Source organism: Cygnus olor, chromosome 3, assembly GCF_009769625.2.
Source record: "Cygnus olor isolate bCygOlo1 chromosome 3, bCygOlo1.pri.v2, whole genome shotgun sequence".
NCBI lineage: Eukaryota > Metazoa > Chordata > Aves > Anseriformes > Anatidae > Cygnus > Cygnus olor.
Genome location: NC_049171.1, coordinates 13104301 through 13125797, shown reverse-complemented (window position 1 = coordinate 13125797; position 21497 = coordinate 13104301). Strand labels below are relative to the sequence as shown.

The 21497-nt window shown below is 36.8% G+C and overlaps 3 long non-coding RNA genes across 3 annotated transcripts; all 3 read right to left on the bottom strand.

Annotated features, from left to right (window-relative positions):
- Positions 1–954: 954 nt before the first annotated feature.
- On the bottom strand, positions 955–3514 carry LOC121067630. Its single transcript, XR_005818361.1, has 2 exons — positions 2198–3514; positions 955–1044 (listed from the first exon to the last, which is right to left on the bottom strand). It is a non-coding gene; the product is annotated as an uncharacterized LOC121067630 (long non-coding RNA).
- Positions 3515–4989: 1475 nt separating this feature from the next.
- On the bottom strand, positions 4990–12491 carry LOC121068436. The gene is made up of 3 exons (XR_005818869.1): positions 12408–12491; positions 8321–8480; positions 4990–5204 (listed from the first exon to the last, which is right to left on the bottom strand). It is a non-coding gene; the product is annotated as an uncharacterized LOC121068436 (long non-coding RNA).
- Positions 12492–15535: 3044 nt separating this feature from the next.
- LOC121068270 lies at positions 15536–18195 on the bottom strand. The gene is made up of 3 exons (XR_005818769.1): positions 18081–18195; positions 17135–17271; positions 15536–15885 (listed from the first exon to the last, which is right to left on the bottom strand). It is a non-coding gene; the product is annotated as an uncharacterized LOC121068270 (long non-coding RNA).
- Between the last annotated feature and the right edge of the window lie 3302 nt (positions 18196–21497).

Genomic DNA, 21497 nt, shown 5'->3' with positions numbered 1-21497 from the left:
ACACAAACTCATTTCATTGCATTTTATGTCCTTTGTGCTGCTTTAGGGCAGGTTCTTGTAGAAAGAAACTATTGAACTGTTATGTTTCTAGATAGTAACCTCCCATTGCCACAGCCTGCCTGGTCCATCAACCAGACTGTAAGGAGTGTGATGAGCAGGGCAAGACAGGACAGAGCTCCTGCTGTAGAGCTCCTGTTGTGTTTCTGATAGAGAACAGAAGATGGTCTGAGTCATGTAATTCAAAGTGGAGAGTCCATAACTAACATTCTCATGTCCCTTTTGCACCCCACATACAATGGAGCCACAGTTTACCCTGTGATGAATATAAAAACTGGAATAAACAGGTCAATCTTGTTTATAAAGTATTTGAGGACATTCCAAGGGGAAAGTGTGACAGAATGGAAAAGAGCAGAATCTGTTTCATCCTGTATGTGTGCATAAATGTAAAGATGCGTCAGAGGACTGACAATGTTGGTGTTAACAAACATTAGATTAGATTAGCACAAAGACTTATGTCTTTCTTCTGGCCAGCAGAACAAGATCCCGTAAAGTCAGGAAAACACAGTGACAGAAGGCTGCATAAACCTCTGCCGAGTGTTCTTCCTACACCCAGGTACCTGTGGAATGCTTTTTTTCCACTTTCACAATGCCACCCTCAGTAATCCTTCTTCCCATTAGCCCTCTGTAAGGGTAGCAGTACAGAGATGCAAGCTAGCCCCAGACAGCACTGCTAGCATGACTTACTGCAGATGACAATAAAACATAGACCTGTAGACTTGGTCAGAGAATTATACCACAGAGATTTCCCAACCTTGCACACCCAAACTACACCTTTTTCACCTAGAACTGAGAGAAAATTGCTTTGAAACAGCAGAATGACTTGGAAGGGTTAGCTCCTTTCTGAACTGCAATTTGCTTTGTCAAACCTCCTGCTTTGCAGCAGGATTGTCATACCAGGCACTGTCATAACAAGTTGAGTTTGAAATGGGAGGTTTCTTCTAGGCCAGGTGTGTAGCTGAAGAGATGTTTGCCCTGAAGACAAATCTGAAGACAGAAAAGGAAAAAGTCAACCAAGCAGATCCATTTTCTTATGAATAAGCAATTTTAAAAGCCGTTTATTAATTAATGTAATGAAAAAATCATTTTAAAAACTGGTTGTTTCTTATTTCAACCACTTCTACAATTAAAAAGGTGAAAACAGTAATTATATGGATATTTCATTTATTAACTAAAAATATGCAGCTCATGCCAATCACCCATCTCTACCTAACTCTCAATATTGCAAGCAAGCCATGCCTGACAGCCATTTGTAACTGAGCTGTCTTTATTTGCAGTTCCACATATATTGCTATGCAATTAGCCAGGCTACAGAATTTCCAGGCTTACATTTCAGCAATTAAACACCCAAGCTTTACCTGAATCTACTCAGCTTCTGAATTTAAAAGGTATCGGCTTTTATTGCAGAGATTATAAATGTCTGATTCCACCAATACCATTTTTGCTTAGAGACCTCCTGCCCCAGTACCGACCCCCTGTGACCCCAGCTGGTTGGCACACTTTCATAACATCATGAGCTGAGTTTAGCACATCTGCTGGCACAGGGGGTTACCATAAAAACTGCTGCCAGACCCTTTCTGAGAGCTATCCACACAACACAGTGTCATGTTAGCGTGTGACCAAAGGGAGGATGTGGCAGTATTAACTACACAAATACCTTCTTAATGAAATAAAACCTGAAGTCTGTCACCAGTTTCTGAGAATTAAGCTTTCAAGGAAAACCTCTTAGCAGGTTCATTTCAAGACATCTACTCACAGCAAAAGGACATTGATAGTATCTCCTTGAACTAAGAGTGAGTGTTTCCATATACACTGTTATCATATCAAAAGTACATCATGATACATACTGGGTCATGTGGTCAGCCAGCAACTCATGTAAAAGGAGCTACGAGGAGGTATGACCAAGTTCACAAGTGAAATGCCTTTGCTTTCATTATCACAAATGTAATAATGCAACTATCAAATTTAAAAAAAGAAAAAGAAAAAAAAAAGAAAAAACAAAGCAACATTTGATGCAACAGGAAAAGATTTATCAAATATTTAATCTGCACACATCAAAGTATTACACGCATGCACTATGCTTCTTATATTCTGCAATTGTTTATGCTCTGTAAAACTTGACATTTAGAAAATAACTAACCTCTGTTATCCAGCCACAGGCACTTCACCAGTCATGAAAGAGGAAGTTCACCAAGACTGAAATTAGTGAGACCAGGAGCAATACATGTGACAGGAAATGTATTAATGGCCAGAGATCTGGACAAATTTCAGTTTTCCAAGTATCACTACATTTGCATTATGATGCTTTCAATGCCGTAGTCACATCAGCAGATAAAACATAATTAAGCATGGCACAAGGTTTAAATTTGAAACAATTCATACTTCTTCCTTGGACTGTCCTAAACAAGCATGAAAAGCAATAAAATGCATGCTGTCCTTTTGCAGTTTTTGAAAAATTGTAAGCTTCATTTTCATGAATAACATCTCAGCTTTTCCATGGGACACTTTTTTATTATGTTACATTTACTTGGGTAATGAGAATAAGTTCCATATCTAGCACTACTCACACTTGGATTCCTGGTTTATGAGTTAGTATTTATTTTGAAGTGAATGCATTTTAGTTCCTCTGTTGCTTGTTAACTTCTTCATTTGGGGAAAACTGTTTTCACTAGACCTGTTCTTTGCATAGGCAGCTCTCTCAGTCACAGTAAGCTTGCTTTGACTTCATTTAGCACAAAGGACTTCAGCTATGGAGCTGAAGCTTAACTTCTCATAATGTATCTTTATTAGTTTTGTTCCAAACAGGAGTTACTGTCATCTCCAGGCTAAGTGCTTATGAAAAATGTTTTCTTTGGAAGCATTTTTTAACGGATCACAATATTTTTCCTATACTTGGTTTATATTTCTACTCTCTCTAGAATGGACTATGTATCTTACGGCCTGTCATAAGAAATCCAGTAATAACTCTTCGTGTGACTGATTGATTGCAAAAGACTCGGAAAGCACAGTAATAATATAGAAAGTAATAATATAGAAAATAAATTTACGAACCTAGATGAATTGAAGGTAATAAAGAACAAAAAGAGTAAGATTATTTGACAAACTCAGCTGACATTCTACAATGCGATGTTGCTGTTCTGCTGTTCTGCTGTACTTTTATTTTTATTTCACAGTTGTCTTCATTCTCCTGTTATTTGTGGATCAGGCACATGGTAAGATGGCTGCTAGCGATCATATGTCTAATTTTCAGTATTGTGTTCTCACAGATTGCAGGATAAGAATTTGCAAACTGAGCTGTTCGTCTTTAAAAACGTCCCTAGTTACAGGTTATTGAGTGTGATGATAGCTTCAGTCTACTTGTAGCCTCTGTCGGCATACATTCCTGACTAGTGGCAGATTATGTTATGCTCTGCATTATGCTACGGCAGAAGAGCTACCTAATTTTCCCCTCCTGCTCTCCCTCCACAGCTGTCTGATCTATATAAAAATGATGGGGAAACAATGACCCAGTTGCAGTCTTCTCATGGTGTGACCAGCAATGCTGGCAGAAAGAAAATCCTGAGTATGGAATCTACTGACAGAGGGTACAATTTGTTTTGTAATATGGCCAATTTGCTGTCAGCCTTTGCATTAGGAATCTGTTTCTGAATATCTGGGTATAGTTGCCTGCTCGTCAGAAACTAAAAATAATTGCTTTAGGAGAGGGAACAGAATTTGCAAATATTTCTCCTTGACATCTGTGGTCTCGGATGCTACTGTAGCCAAATGGGGACTGTCAATCACCATTTGAAAAGATCCAGAAAATAACAGAGTTAAACCAACTCTTTTTTTTTTTTTTTTTTCATTCTGAAAAGCAGTATCATAGCTGGCTAAATAAGGTCTATACTGAAGGAGAGGGGAGGGGAAGAGGGAGCATGTGCTTGTGTTGTAACATGACTCCTTACTCATCAGATGGCACCCATCATCATCACAACCACAGCCTTTCAGTGTGCTGGAATAAACTAATTATCTCACTGACAACTCAGGTTTTAATCCCCATTTGTAAGCATTTGTCATGAGCCTTGGTCAGCCAGTTTTTAAAGATTGCCATGAATTATATATTGCTCCCTTTTTAAGGCTGCCTAAATAAGGACAATTACAATGCCCTGGAATGGGTTTCAATAAACACATTTGTGCTGGCTGCTGCCAGACAATGCGAATAGGACAAAGCTTTTTACAGTGCTAATTGTAGACTTCTAATATTCACTTCTTTTAGAGCTGAAGACTTCATTCAATGCCCATGAAAATATGCAGGGAAAGATCCTCATCGTAATGTGAATCAATGGAGCCACACTTTTGAAAGGGTAAGATACTGGCCCCACAGAATTTATTGACTTCAGTAGAATGCATCCAAGTTTACATCTCCCTTCATTCTTCTGCTCTGAATGTGCATTATATACACTTACTGGAGAGCAAATGAAAGCCAGGCTTCATCCCCCTTATCTCTAGGCACTTAACTGGGATGTTTCTAGGACCCTGGCTAGGACGCTTCAGTATCCTCAGTAAGGGAGTAGGTGATATTTGTCCTCAAAGACCTGGACAGGTGGAACAAAGGGCAGAACCAGTGGTAATGAATAAGATTGAAGGAGAATTAAAAGAAAAAATAAAAGAAAAAGGGAAAATATCTTTGCAGTAAAAATTACTGTGGAATATGTGCCTGATGGATGGAGTGATGTCTATGCTATCCAATAGTTACACTCATTACATGATGCAGGGCATCATGGCAAAGAAAAAAAATATCTTGTAATTAAGTAACTAAATGAAACAGTCCAAAATTCCCTCATTTTTCTAGTATCTGCTCAGATTGCACTGTACTATATGCTGTTAACAAATCAGTGAGGCAGTTTTCTTTATGGTATACTTTGATCCTTAATATATATCTTCAGGAAATACCTTCAGGAAAAGAGCTATTTTCTCCCTTGTCCACATTGTTTTGCAAATTAACAGCTTGAGCCAGATTCATCACTGGTGAAATTTTATTCACTTCAGTTGCATTAAATGGAGATACAACGCAAAGCAATTGGCTTAGGGGCTTTACATTCCAGATCTTCAGCAATCTTTCCATGTAGCACATGCTTTCTATGTGTTTAACACATATTTTTAGACACCTGGAAGGATAAACAAATAGTAGGCACAAGCTGCAGGTAAAGGCTGCAGCAGATTAAAGTGACATTAGTTATCTGGGCATTACTCCCAACAAATCATCAATGTTCAGAAACAAAGGCTGTTCTGTATTTATACACTAATTTTGCATGACTGTTTCAGTATTAAAAGTACCATTGCTTTTCTGGTTGCCTACCCAAGCTATCTATGTGACACTAAGTACTTTTAGTGAAAAAATATTCTAGTATATACAAGGCAGAAACAGTTAAACAAAAAAGAAGCGAATATCTTAACACTCCTTGCCATTCTAACATTTTTTCAGGTTGGAACAGGTTCTTCCTATTCACCTCTTAGCTGCTGTCAAGGGTAAGTGTTCTTTTCATTCAGTATCAGGTAACATGAAGGTATTTACATGTTTTTTATCCAGTCAGCTTTGATAAACAGACTGTTTTATGGTATTCTCTTCTGTCCTTGAATATTTTTACAGGTATTTTCTATACTGCTTCCAGTTGTTCCTCATCTCTTTTGAAAATGTACACATCAAAACTCTATCTACTTCATTTTTTTTTTCTCAGAGGGAAAAGAAATTGGGGGGTAGTTATATCTACTGATCAGGGTCATTTGCAGAGATGAAATCAAGTCCCTGTCTGTAGTCCCTGGTTACCTATTCACACATCTTTCTAAAAGTTCATGTTTAACCATATGTTAGTTACAGTCTATAAATCTGTTTCATGTTTTCTGTGATACAGCTCTCCCTGTGCTCTCAATGCCTTCCCCATTCCAAGGTACACTTCAAATTCCCTACTCCCAGATGATTTTATTCTTATTATTCATGATTTAAGTTGTTAATACTCATACTGTGAGTGTAAGCTGAGTTGGGTTACTGATGCATCTAGACAGATGCTTGAGGGAGAGTGTAGAGTTGAAGGGGATGTTCAGAGTGTCATTCTATATGACTGGCAAAGATGGTAGAGATCAGGAAAGGTAGTATCTGTGAGGATTTATTTGTTAGGAGTGGTGATGGCGGGCAGGGAAATACATGTTTTGCTTCCTCCGTACTGAATGTGATTTGTCAGAGAGTACGCATTAAAAAATGTGAGAGAGAAGGCAAAATTTCAATTTGCACAGAAAGGTTGTATCTGCAGTAATGCATAATGCAGGCACAGTTCAGTACCTGGAACTCATCCGCCCACAATGTCAACTGGCTCAGCAGTCGTTGCCAGGATTTTGACCTTGCCGCTACTCCAGAAAACGGTCTGGGAACTAGCAGAGGTCAGGGACCACTCCCAAGGAGCATTTTAGATGAAACCATCCTGGTCTGAAAGGAAAGAAAATTTAACATTATGGAAGTGGCTGATGCCAGCTGGCCTTAAAAATAGTGTATTTTGTTTGTTAGTTTGTTTTTACAGATATAGCTAAGGAATTGTGTCTGGAGTAGACTGGTGCACTTATGAATACAGAGAACTTATAAGACATTTGGCAGCCAAAAGGCAGCCAAACCTCCCTGAGTCAATGAAATTATCCAACAATGAGATGCAGGGCGACCAGAGAAACCAAAGAGAGACAAGAAAATCTTCAGAGATCTTCAGACTGAATACTGACATTAGAAACATTTTGGCATGGGACAGCCTTCTAAGCAGTTTCCACAAGTTTGCATGACTGTACTATTCACATCAGTAGTTTTCAGGGCACCCTTTATTTTGCTAGATGGAAATCTCGTCAGTAGTGATTTTGTCAGCTTCCAAGACATTGATGGAAATGTTGAAAAGCAGGATATATAAAGCAGAAATAGACACCTGTATGACTATTCTCTATTGACAGCTATTTTTGTGATCTGTCAGTTAGCCATCTCTTAATCTGCCATTATGCTTTACTGTTATTGTATGGTACTGTGTACTTTGAATAAATGTCAAGCAACATGAAGCCATTCACCCTACAGGGGTCCAAATAAAGCTACACAACTGTTTTCTCAAACAATCATAGTCTTCTCGAAGTATCACTTCAAATTGTTTGAGAAAAACTACTTTTCAGAAAACGATCTTCACCAACTATAGTCCTTATCTTTCACTCTTTTCCAGCTGAATCTTATGTCAGCTCCACCCAGGATTTGTATCACTATCCAGCCTGTGGTTACTCAAGTATTCCTACTTGCCTTTAATAAATAGTAGTATTACACTAACACTTTAATAGTTTCATGAAGTTGTAGCAGTTTTTCTGGAAGTTACAAGGAAAAAGCATCACGCAAGATATATGAGGAACCAATTCTTCAAGAACTCTTTGATGTAAGAAAAAAAATATCAAAAAGACTACCCCTAGAATATGTTGTTTGATACTCTTTTTGGTTTCCATTTGGCTGGTGGGTGAATAAAGGACTTAATCTTTCTTAAATGATTCAGACTCATGGTTCACTTTTCCAAATTTTGAGAAGAAGTATATACAGAGCAATTCTGCATTTTCTTTATCATTAATACTTTGATCATGTCCAAGTGCTTTACCATTTGAAATTCCAGTTCTTACTGCTTTTCATCCAGGTTGCTAGTTTTACTACACAATGGTTGGTCTCCTTCTTATCACATCAATATATTTTGGTCACATCTCCTTCAGTTTGACTGTACGTTGTATTTGTATTCTAATGAGATTTGACACCCTAGTTGTGACTTGAAGAGAGTCCTGTTTTTACAACTCTTTCCCACTGGAAAATCATCCAGCACTCTAAACTGAAAACTTCTATTGCACAAGCAAAGTTTTCTGCCTCATCCCTTTATTTGTTCACTTTCCAAGGTCCCAGCAGCATTGCACTGTATTTTTTACAGATTAAAAATCTTGAGATAATCCACTGTCAGAAACACATGAAAAGGTCAGAATTATTAGAAAAGCAACTATGTGATGGTTTGAAGCAAAAGACAGAACAGATGCTGATCTACAGAGGTAAAGACCTTCAAAAGTAAATATTAGATACTTAAATAGTGACCCTAAGACATGTTCATTACACAATTAGATTGCATGCATGGTATCTGAATAGCAGAATGTGCAATCTAATGGGTATAGACCGGAATTACATTGCTCTTTCATGTTTAAGAAACATGCCAGGTAAGCAGAAAACACTAGCTCCCTTTTTTACCTTTGTTTTAGTTAGCAGATTCATTGACATTTTCCTAAATGGGAAATGGACCGGAGTTGTATTTGAGCACATGGTTTCCTTTCTGGCTGTGAGTACTATTGCCATGACCAAGCTCATTCAGCTTTTCGCAGCTGTGAGAAAATTGTAAAAAAACATTTTCCTTATAGGAAAACAAAACAAAATAAGAACAACAACAACAAAAAAAGCACCCTAGATCATTGCTGAATAATAAGGAGATAGATCTCAATGCTGTGCTAATGTTTTGACTTCCCTGGTATCTGAAATACTTCTGAAAATGTTTTCAGGAATCTGACATGAGGTGCCAGCAAAACTGGCTCTGCCAGCAGTTGTGTTTATAATCGACGAAAGTCAGCAAGATTGCATGAGTTTCAATGATTGGAGAATAAAACTTCACATATATATCATGAATGCTCAAAGTTACAGAACATTTAAAATCCATTAGCTACAATTATCTTACTTGATAATTTCTACATGCATAAACAGAAAGTACATATTTTTAAGGGATTTTTTTTTTTTCTTTCTGATTGTCTTAATGTTGCAAAATTTAAAATCTGTAATTGTTGGTGGCGGGGGGTCCTGATACATTCCAGATTGTGAGCTGTTGTTGCCCCCAAAGGCAAAGTTCTTCTATAAGCTTCAGCATCTCTAGGACCTTTTTTCCCCCTAAACAAAAATGCCAGAGACATCAAAGCGAGATACCATAAAGGTGACAAATTTGATGTTATCTGAATTGCTAGGAAACTGTGTTCAGAATGCAAAAATCTTCACAAGGTATACGTTTCAGCCCTTACATTTCTATACTTGTTGCATGAATTGTTAGGATATAAGATGATAATAAGCTAATTTAAAAGCTTATCTGAACACAGTATCTTGATCCTGAAAGTTAGCTGCATGTCTCATCAAATTTCCTCTGCTTTCTTTTCCAAAATAATTGAAATGAGAATAGTATATTGTGATATGTTGAACACCTGATCACAGCAGATTACCTCATATTAAGAGAAGCACAAAACAACATTTTTTTTCTGCTTGGGGGGGCTTTTTTAATGCTTGTATTTTGCCTAAGTCCAAGACTTAATCAGATCTGGAAAATAGCGCTTATATTTTCCTTTAATTATGCCCATGCCACCCATCCCCATTTTTTTCTCCTGTGTTATAAATACCTATGATGATCTGATTAGTCAATTTGCAGAACTAAAATGTCTGCAAAGGACCAGAATCACTCACAGCCACACAACTCTATTTCCAACACCGGACAGCAGGGTGAGTGCAAGCATTTGGCATGTAAACAAGACCTCTGTGTTTATACACATACTGTAAGTATTAGGTGCTAGTGAGCTGTTTCTAGCAGACATAGAACATCCGGATACTATTATATGTGGGAAAAAAATTGGGTTGATGGCTTACTTGGAATTAACGGTCACCCCTTTCTTCTCATCTATACAGGATGATGTAAATGTCTTGTAGCTTTTGTAGTTTTGAGGTCGCTAAGACTATTTCAAAACCATAAGAAAGATCATACAACTTCACAAACAAAGGAATATGAAGCCAAAGAGGTCCATTGACCAAATGCACCTCAGTTAGGCTTCATATAGGCACAGACATACATTTCTATACATAGTCAACATACAAATGTTGCCTTTGAATTGTGAGGAAAAATTTGGGGAGCTATCTGAACTTTAGAAGTGTCATCCCTTGTTTAAAAATAGCAATTCATTTATATCATAAAATAATTCTTTAGACACTTTGGACGTGAAATGAACTTCAACATACAGCACTTGTACTTTTGATCTTTTTTGATTTAGCTCATAATGGCTACTGTAGAAGAAAGGATATTGACTGGTCTGGAAACCCACTGTTCTGAGCACCTTCTCTACAAAACAGAAAAAGTATTCCTTATTAGTAACTGAATTCAGCACAGTTTTATCAATTGGCATATCTCTAGAGCCAGACAAAAACAAGACAACAAAGAAATAATGAAGAAATACACTTATGAAGTTCTTAGAAAATGAAACTTCTATGTACTAGCCTTGCCTGCCTCATCTATATTGCAGTAAGTGTTGAAGTATGCTTCTCATATACTATCTACATAATTGTTATAACTCAGAAAGGCTATAAAAGGAAACAGATAATGTATGCCTTTCCATCATCATTTTATTTAGATAAAGCTAACCTGGTTTTATTACATTTTGTTTTAAATGACCCATTTTTTTTGTCAGGGTGACCACTACCATTTATGTTTTAGAATAATCACCCCTGTGACTTCACTGGCACTTTATTGTTAATACCCAGGTAAAATGCAGTCATCTTTGACACAGAAAAGGCCGGCCACCTTCCAAAAAATCTCTGCTGAGAATGTCCAGACTAATCTGTACAGTAGCTCGAACAGCAGCCAGCAAATTCAGAATAAAACCAGGCAAGACAGCTGGAAACCAGCCAGGTGGCAGTCCTAATTTACACATAAGCAGCAGCTCTTACATTTAATAAACCAGCATAGCTCCATGGCCCTGTGCTGACATACATTAGGTGAAAGCCCACATATCCATTTTTTTTCAGTGTTAGCTCTCTTTTTCAGGTCTACTGGCTTCCAGAGAGCATATGCGGTGCCCACCAGCTTGACAAAAGCACACCTTATCCACAAACAGCCAGCAATGTTGCCCTGCTCGTTGCACAGCAATGTACGCCATTCGTAATGGGGTCACTTGGCTTCTCCATGCCGTAAAGACAGATTTCACAGTAGTACTGCAATGCTCTGTTGCTCTCTGAAGAAGCATCCATTTAGGAGCTAACGGTTCTAATCCCAAACTCACTCACAGATTAAGCAGCTGAGTCTTTCCCCATAAAGGCCTCAGACTTCTTATAATTTTATGTTTAAAAAAGGTGAACTGCTGTACTAGAAATAAAAAAAAAAAAAAATGATATTACTGTTCAAGGTCATCATAGACTAAATAAATCATAGAACATGCCACAAATAATAGAACAAGACCATATGCAAAGCTATGATTTGGACTTTTCCTGGAGTTAGGAAAAAAAATAATTAAATTGATTTCCATTGTCTTCTAGAACACTACCGGGATGCTGCTCAGATGCATCTTATGTTTTCACGTGTCTGCTATATTCTCCTATTGCTGCTCTCAAAAAAGAAACCAACAGCAATAGGTAAAACAAAGCAAAACAAAAAAATATGAATGACTAAGACACTGAGTGGCAAATATTATTTCACATTTTCTAAAGGTTTCTTTTGTGGACATAATACATTTATTCAGCTATATCAGGATAAACTAAGGTTAAATGAATAATGAGCATTTGTTCTCTCTCCAGCAGGAAATGCTAAAGAAACAATTTGCTAGAAGACAATTACCAGGGTGATGCTAGGTGTCCTCTTCTTGTTGTGACAGAAGAGATAAGAAAACAAGAGTTACATTTTATGGATTTTTTTCTAAGCATTCTTCACATTCCTCTACCTGCCACTGACAATGACATTAGTAGGCTGATCAGCATTCCTTTAATGAGCAAACAGATGGCTGGCTTTTAAAAATCTCAACCCTTCTGTGTTTGGATCAGGATCAGATTCAGTGCTGACACAGTGATTTCAATGGTCACTAAGATAATGGAAACGTGAAAAACATTTTCTAATAGTACCATTTCTTTTCTGAAAGGCTGTGCCTCTTTAAGTAGTCACAATGTTTGACATCCGAAGTTGTCACACAATGGTAATGAGCTTAGATTTAATTATCATTAAAGTGCTATGGCTCTGGGAAACGTCTCCTGTGTTGGTCTCTGGAAGACCAAACAATTGTATAATTATGACTGTGCCATGCCTCATTCACAAACAGTAGGATTGTATCTTGTGAATAATCCAATCAGTGTATTTACTCACAGGGTAAACCACTACCATTTGTTTATCGTATGTATGTAGATGAGTTACTGACACCAAGAAATAGCAACAGTACATAGTGAAAAATATGTGTATGTTTAACCTGTGGCAGTTTATGGCTAAAATTACACATTTAAATGCTGCTTCAAGACATGACCATTTTCCCCATTTCCCTTTTGTAATTTAGCTGACCTGAAGTCCACATTCACAGAGGAGTACTGTTACATAGATCTCCTAGAATAAAATGGTCCATTCACTCCTCCCTCTGGCCTTCTGGGAGTGCTAAAAAATAAAGAGAAATACATTTATTCTAATGTAAGTAACTATGGCTGCAGTCTATTTGGACAATAATGATGGGCTGATATCAAAGACTTTAGGTCCATTCTAGCAGTTGTCAGGCATATGGAGCATTCATGCAGATCAGACCAGACACTTTACACCATTCCCTCTGCAGAACTACTAGACTGAAAAACCCCTAACACATTTTGTGTTTTCTACACAGGTTGCTTATTACTCTATTGAGAGTGAACAGAAAAACAAGTTTCTTTTGTCTCTTTCCCTTTTGTTTTTGTTTTTGTTTTGTTTTGTTTGTTTGTTCCTACTTTTGTTCATTGTCTCAACACACTCAGACCCCTGATTCTTTGATTCTGGGCTGAACTGAGCTCTATATGGACTGTGGTAATTTAAGGTTTCTTCAGATGTTCAACTTAAAGCTAAATTCTAAGGCTGTAGAACATTTCAAATGAAACACGGAGTCTACATAAATACTGACCAATTCAACCCATCTACAGATTTGATTCTAGCAGGAGACATTTACTCCACCAGTACAAGGGAGCTTTCATGTTCAGATGTTGGATTTGCTGATCTTTGGACTATGTGTAAAGCCAAAAAACATCTGCAACAGATTTGTGCTTGTAATGCCAATTACACTATCTCTAATATTGTTTTAGGTTAAGTCTGAAGATGGAATGGGTGAAGAATACACTATTTTTGTAGTTGGGCTTATTTTTCAGGCACCTTCATGAACCAAAGCCATACATTCATACAGGTAAGTTTAAAGATAAATAGGTTATTCTAAATTATTGATTAAATATTGTTCATTTATAAAATATATACAACTGTCCATCTGACAGTCATAGTTAGGAAATCAGTGGCTCTTCTTGCTGTCTCATGACACTTACTTTTTACATATTAAAGTCCAGATGAATAAGTAAACAAAATGTTATAAAACTGTGTGCTCTATTGGAGAGGAAACACTAATACATTACTGTTTGAGGACCAAAAACTTGTACTAGTAGGTTTCTTGTTTGTAAGTGAAATAATTTTTTAATGTTGTATTGGTCCATGTTAATCTGAAATAGAATATCATAATATCTACCTGAATCTGAAATAGAAAATCATGAATAGATTATTACAAGACCCACACACCATTTCAGCATTATTTAATACAAAGTTCTACGGTATATCCATGGACTCATTCCTCTTGTCCTTGTATAGACTAAATGGCAACCATAATCAAAATAACTTAAGTAAATGATGATGAAATCAGACCCCAAATGTTTGTTCATTTTATGAGAAAAAAAGTGAATAAAATGTCCTGAAACACTATAAAATATGGATTCGTTATTCAAGTCATAGAAATGATTTTGAAGAAAATCTTTTAGTGTCCCAAGTAAATGTATAATTAGGCAGTTTATATTTACACAAGGGATAAGAACAGGTTGAAGAAACTATTAAGGTTCTTGATAACTTAGACAAACTTTTCTGTCTACTATCAGTCTACTTTGGAAATAACTCTCTGTGTAGTGCTGGTAGAAGTACTACATAACAGTAACTTCAGTTACAATGGTATGCAGATCAAAAGGTAACCTGAAAGGCCTTTTTATCTGCCAAAATCTTACCTGAACTTGATATGCCCTAATTTAGAAATCTGTTATACATGTGGTCTTAAAGTTCTTTTTGTTGTTCACAACCTACTATTTTCCAAGACAGGTAGATAATAGGGGCTGATACAGCTATAAACACTGAGGCAATTCTTTTGTAACTCTGGTCTGATTTCACAATAAATTCTGCAAATTCAGTTTTCAGCAGCACTGTAAGTTTTACAGGAGCACTAAACTAAGCAGAGTGTTATTCTGGAATACTACACCTTTTTAAGAAAACCATGCTTTCCCAGGGTGTTCATCTCAAATGTCACCTTGCAATTAAGTTGTTTTATGAGTCCGTTAATCAAGTGATCAGGTCCATTGATCACTTGTGATTTGGGCTTTCCTATCTTTTGTTTACATTTATAGTTCAAGTTGGCTAGAATAGAGTCAGTTTGTCTTTTCATTTTGTTGTACAGAACCTATTTCCGTCAGGCTGTGGATTACATCTGGGGCTTCCAGAATCTTTGACAACAGAAATAATAAACATTAACATCAATTAACTCAACCTTTACTGCCTGTGATGTATCTATCTGCTAGTTATTTCAAAATACAAAACAAATCCTATTAAAAATAATCCAGATGACGCATTCTACCAGACATAGCCTGGTAGATAGCAGCAAGAGCAGAACTGGTCCAGAAGAGAGATAAGCCAGGAGCTGAGGGTGCCACAGCACAGGTAGGGCAGTGACCAGCCTGACCAGGATATAGTCCTGCAGCATTTGACCAGGACCAGGTTGGTGACAGTGACAGGTCCCATCGGTAGTCCCAGACAAGGTGAGGAAACAAGCCATATCTGGGGTCCATTCAGTCAGGAACAGCAGGAGACAAGGCCAGAGACAGGACTGGAGACACGGCAAACTACAGCACAGGTCCAGGGTCCATCCAGCAAGTCCAGTCAGTAAGTCAGGACACCAGGAGACAGGGCTGGGCATAGGTTGTTCTGAACATTCACTATTCGTAAAGAAAACTGGCCATTTATTCCTCTGTGGGATGATTTTACTCCCCAGCTGATGTCTTTCAACTTACAAACTGGCCCTAGGACACCTCTCTGAACCCTGTTAGGATGAATATACACAGCCATATGTACACACACACAGCCATACATACATACCTATTCAGGCACATTATTAATCAGTCCTGCAAATGACCAAGTGGCATAATCACTCTCTTTTTAAGATCTTTTGTACCAAGAACTTGTTCAGCAGTTACTCTGACATGTATTGCTTTCCAATCTGTTCAGAGTAAATCAGCATATTCAGATGTCAGATTGCAATGAGCATCTTCTCTAACTACCACTTACCACAAGCGCTGATGTAAAACAGTCCCTTTCTTTTTTTCTGTATGAACTTGCAGACTGAGACTCACCATTCTTTGACAATTAACTTCCCCTGAGATTCTGAACTGTCAGCTAGTATTATAATATCCTGGGCAAACTTAGTTTCCTTTAATCTCTGCATCTGAGATTGCTGCCATCTGAGAAACGGTATACCCATTTTTGGCCCCAGGCATGGTGTCTCCAAATAGCAAGACATCTGTATGACCACCTCCAGGTCTCGGCCGGCTTTCAGTAGCACATTCAAGCAATCCATTAGGTAACTTTGTTCTAAATCCAATTTGTTCTTTAATAAAGTGTTCTACTGTTATCCATCAATATTGTGTCTGGTGACTTTCCACAGACAATAAAAGCCTATAGAAAGATCTTTGGTGGATATCAGGAAATATCTAACAGCCTTCAAGTGTTCCTAGAAATGAAACAGCAGAGCACAGAATCTTTAGCAATTAGAATAGAGATATGTACATCTAAGTACAAAACACAGTGAAGAATTAAAATGCTCAAGCATCTTGTCTATTAGTAGATGTTTCCAATGTTTAAAATCAAGATGCGAATTAAAAATAACAGTAACTTAGTAAGAGAGGGAAATGATGGCAGGATAAAGACTTTTTTTTTCTTTACTTCTAAATGTTTCTTAAGGTAATTTATGTTTCTAGCTCACAGATTATACTTGGAAAGCTGCACTTATTTGATTCAGTAGAGTGTAACTGCAAATGCAGCTGTTGAAAACTGAATTGTTTATTCTATTGCTATGCGTTCCTGGCTGTGACCAGATGCAACCAGCTGTTAACCAGTTGCTTCTCTCTGCTTATCTCCTGGCAACCAGATGATCAACAAGCCCTACAAAATGGTTATAATTGACTAGAAATAGGAAACAGTTTAGACGTTTACCTCCCATCCAATGATAAAGTGATTAATTATTTCTTATATTTAGGATTACGAATCCTTTGTGTGACTTTGTGTGTTCATAGACTGATTTTAGAAAGACTAATTCTGTGTTTAAAATTATACTGTGCTTAAATATGAGCTTAAACACATGCTTAGCTAAGCATCTCTGAAAGAAAAGCACAGGCAAAAGATCCAGATAGTATTCTGGTGTTTAATCTTGTAAATGCTTCAGGGTATGACCAAAAAAGTTGAAGGCATTGATTACACTCACAAAAGTAAAGCGATATTTGTCACATTGATCTCCTCTGTTCTCTACACAACTTAGTTTCCCTAGCCTGTATTTAATATGCGCATTATTTAAACACTGAACTATTATGAGTTGCTCCTAAGCTTTTCGATACCGTGATAGTCCCTCAACACTTTACAAAAGGCAATGAATTTATCTTCACAACCCTTCTGTGAGTAAAAATTGTTACTAAAAAAATTGAAAAAATGCCAAAGCAATCAAAATGTTGGTTCTGGAAGTCCATTCTTTACATATGCGCCCTCCTTTTTGTAATATTTCACGTGGTACAACCACAGACCCCTGTTGCAGTTTTAGTGCTTAGAATTCTTTAAGTCAAGGCCCAAAAATGTCATGGCACCCTGAAAAAAAAAACAAAAAGAACATGCAACTCCTCACCAAATTTGAAAATATGGTTAAAAATAACTTGCCAAACAGAAGGAGGACAGGCATAATTTTTTTTTTTGTAGGACATTTTCTTACTTACTTGATCTTGAGATCTTTCTTTCTCTTTCTGCAATATTCTGCCTCATTCAACTTCTGCAACCCCTCTAAGCGCAACATTTTGCACTTTATAACACTGATACAGGTTCTGGAGGAGGACAGCCTTTGCGCTGTGGGATTCTAGAGTAAAAATAGGATGCGTTGCCATCAAGAGACTGTAACATGAACAGACAACAGCTGAACTAGGGATGCACGGTTATTTTTAAATGCAAAGTTTCCTTATAAATTTAATGTTCCTTATAAATTTAATGATTTGTGGGCATGAGAGATTGAATCTTCAATTATTGTACAACATTGATATTGACACATAGTTTATTTCTTGGAAGAACTTCAGTACAAGAAAAAGATATGAAAGTAAGCAGAAAAATGGATTCAGGATCAACTGAGGAACTCCAGAGATAATTCCATATGACCCCTCTTTAAGTTTACACTTAATGGTGAGGTAGATGCCAGCACAAACTAAACTTAGAAATCACCAGCCTAAAACATCTTCTCCACCTATTCACGTTTTTACCGATTCACAAAAGAGGCCTTTTCCACAACAGTAACAAACAGGGCTTTCAAGAAAGATTTTTTTTAATCCTTCAAGCCCAAACTAGTTTGACTAGCAATGAAGAAGTCAGTTAAGGTTAACTCTTTGCAATCCTTCACAATTTCTACCCAACCAAAAAGCACATCAAATTTCTCCTTCCGTATAAGTTCATTCAGAACCTACCTAACCCACATTAATGTTCATCTAAGTGAAGCTAAGAAAGTAGACCTAGCATATGCTTGATTCATACCGAGACTGAAAATACTTTAGTAGTACTAGAAATGGTCTACTACAAGTGGACAGGATGCAGACACTGTTTCATTGTAGATCTCTTTCCAGCTTAACTTTGCCAACCACAGAATTTTCTTGCCTTATTCTGAAGAAATGGCATACTTACCACCATGTATAAGAGGCTTCTGGTCTTGTCTGGAAAGACATACCCAACAGTGGTGGTAGGGAAGTATCTCATTGCTAGGATCGTATCTTTCTCTGGTTGTTCCAGCACTTCACATGCAACAACAAACAACAAACTTAGTGTCAGCAACAAGTAGATAATAAGCAGCTGTACCTTTTCTCTGGAATATTATTATCAAAATACCCCGGTACTTGGATAAAATCTGTTAAAAGGTAAAGAATAATAGACTGAAACTGAACCTCAGACAGACAAGATGTATAATGATGGAAAGCATTTCATTTCAAAGGGAAACTTTTCAGAGTTTATAGCTAAATTAGAGGGGTTTTATTGGTAATATATATGCCCAACTAATGAACTAAATCTGCAGCATGAGAATGCATGCTATCATCTCTGATTGGATAGGATAATTTTTTTTATTTTGGCTAAATATGAGCTATGTCAGTCATTTTAATACCAATCACAAAACCCAGGCATCTTTTTGTTTGCTTGGTTGTGTTTTTGTTTTTTGTTTTTCCTGAACATGAGAGGCCTAAACATGGGAATCTAAATTTATCATGCTGTGGACTGAATTAACCTGCACATCATTTTCCAGTTTACCAAGGTCTGGAACCTCTGACCTAGTCCTAATGATAGCAAAGTAGGCATCAGCACTCAGTGAACTCCAGCAAATGAATAACTTGTGTTGTATATTTTGAGAAGCAAGACCAGAGAGCTCACATATGTATCAACATTTCAAAGACTAATTTCAGAAATCTAAAGATGACTCATGATGCTTAAATGTTTAGAAGCAGCAATAGTGATGTGACAATTACTGTGCCACATTTATTATATCAAATGCATTAATTGTTTTTACTTAGATTCGACTTCCATAGCTCATTTGCAATAAATGAGGAGTCTGCATGGCTCTCTGGGCTGGTTCCCACACAAAAGTGTTCTGATTCCTACAGATGGAAAGTCACATTTTATTTTTTTATTTTAACCCAAGGCAGTCTATGTTCAAGGCATTCCATTTTCTGGATGGATTAAATATTTTGGATTAAGAATGCAATTAGCAAATAGGCTCTTACACAGTGAAAATTCTAACAATAAGGGCATCACTTACTTCTATAAGAAACTCTGTTCTGTTAGAATTTCCTTGGAAGATGGTCAGAATGTCAACACACCCCTTTAAGAATTAATTTCTCAGCATCCTTATACAGTACTTTTTGAGCTGTCTTTTATAGTAGAAATATAAACTCAAATGTATATGAAAAACGACAAAAGACACAAACTTAAACTTTGCCAAAACAGGACATTTCACTGCACATGAATTTTTTCAGTGTAGAATTTCAGATTCCAAAGATAGTCAAAAAACATTTTAGGGACTGTAAAAACTGTATCACAGAAAAGCATTTACCACAGTATTATGAAGTCTATGGACTTTCATGATACTTTGTAATCTGCTTAAAATTCATGCTTCTAACAACTTCTGACTATTTGTAAATCTTAGCATCAGTTTCTTGATCTTGATGGAAAGCTTAGAAAATGCACCTCAACGAGCAAAATAAGCAAATAAAAGCCAAATATTTTAGGATATTTCATGACTTTGTTGGGACTTGACTCATATTTAAATGTCTAGCATTACTAACAGTGGTACTGAAGTTAAGATAACTGCTTTTATCTCCATTCTACTTTTCATAGTCCAATGCCAAAGCACAATGTTATTCTTTTGCATCTGGCATTTGTAAGCCTCATTGTTGGGATATACACCACTGAAATAATTCTTCGTTTTCCGAAGCAAATGTTTTTTCTAAAGATTCAGAAGCCACATTATTAATTTCCTGATTTATTTTTGGTATGCTCATAAAGAAGGACTTCTATATGTCTGCAAATACTGGATACAAGAAGAGGCCCTGAAACACGATAATGATAGCTAATAAAATATGAAAGCTTTGCTATGCATACACAGTAATAAAACTACTTCTCTGGTAGGATATAAAGTTAACATCTCTTTTTAAATTGCTTCAGCACTTGTGCTCACAAATGTTATGCTACTAAGCCTAAAGGAACATAAACATTATTTTATGGTATAGTATATACTTAGCATAGAAATAGTGTACTGTTAAAGACAGGGGCTCTCTAACACTTTTGAAGACCATAGTTCCCATTTGATTGATGAGTTAGAAGATCATAGGGAGCATTGTCACATACAAAAAGTCAGGTCTGATAAGCCTACAGGACATATATTTAATCCTCAGGAGGAAAAAAGGAAAACTAACAGAGCAATACTGAAATGCAAAAGGCAAGAAGCAGCTGGCTTTAAATTAATACCTATTTAAATGGTGTAGATGGAAATAGGCCAACTTTGAAAGCAATTTAGAGGAATCCTATTTTTACCATATCACTAATCACTGAACTTTATGAATTAGTTCTATTCTTTTTAAAACTCCATTAGTCATATCTACTTAAGAAAAAAGTAACCATACATTAGTTCTTCAACACAGCGAATCATACTACAGTTGTATTTCAGGGTGGGATGTCATCATTATGAAGCTTATAAGTTATAAAGCTCTACAAGGTACTTGTGAAAAAGAGCAACTGCTCTTCTATAAGAGGAATTTCAATTTGATTGTACTAAGAGTGCAACTCAACACGAGTGCCGTTAATTATTACAGAATCTCCACATAGCAATGGAACTGTATTCCCTCCTCAAGTGCTTTTCTCAGCCTTCCTCTGTAAGGAAGTAGGAGGCAGGGTATGAGTTGCATAGGATGCATAAGAACACCTGCACTAAACCAGTTGTAAATTAGTTTCCAACTTTAGCTTCAAACTATACAAGGGGTTGCTAATGTTGCATAACTCACAAGTCCTGCATGGTACTCTAGGAAATGAAACTGCAGTTACCATTCAGACGGAACTCACTGATACATTTCCGCATTTGCACTCCTTTGTTTGAGAAAATCAAAATCTGAATCATGCTGCTCGGCTACAATTGCTTACATAAACATACCGTCCCACCAAAAAACATGCTGGCCTGCCAATGGTTTGCATGCACATTCTTTCAATACTTGAAGTATTGGTTGTTCACCAGAAAAGCTGCTGGATAATGCAGTTTAGCCAAAACCCAAATAATTACTACTTATTTGAACTGCAGCAGTTCTTAGAAATTCCACCTGATATCAGCATCACATTGTGCTATGCACTTAACAGACACACAAAAGTTTAGGACATCACTGGAGAGTCTATTAGCTGAATACAGCAAAACCAAGACACAGGAATAATTGGATCAAGGCTGCACAACAAAGCTCTGGCAAAATTTACTGGAAAAGCTAGATATCTTAATACAATGTTTTAAATATTAGATCATGAACACTTAAGCAAACAACAAAAAAGTATAAAAAATAAACCACAAAACTTTCA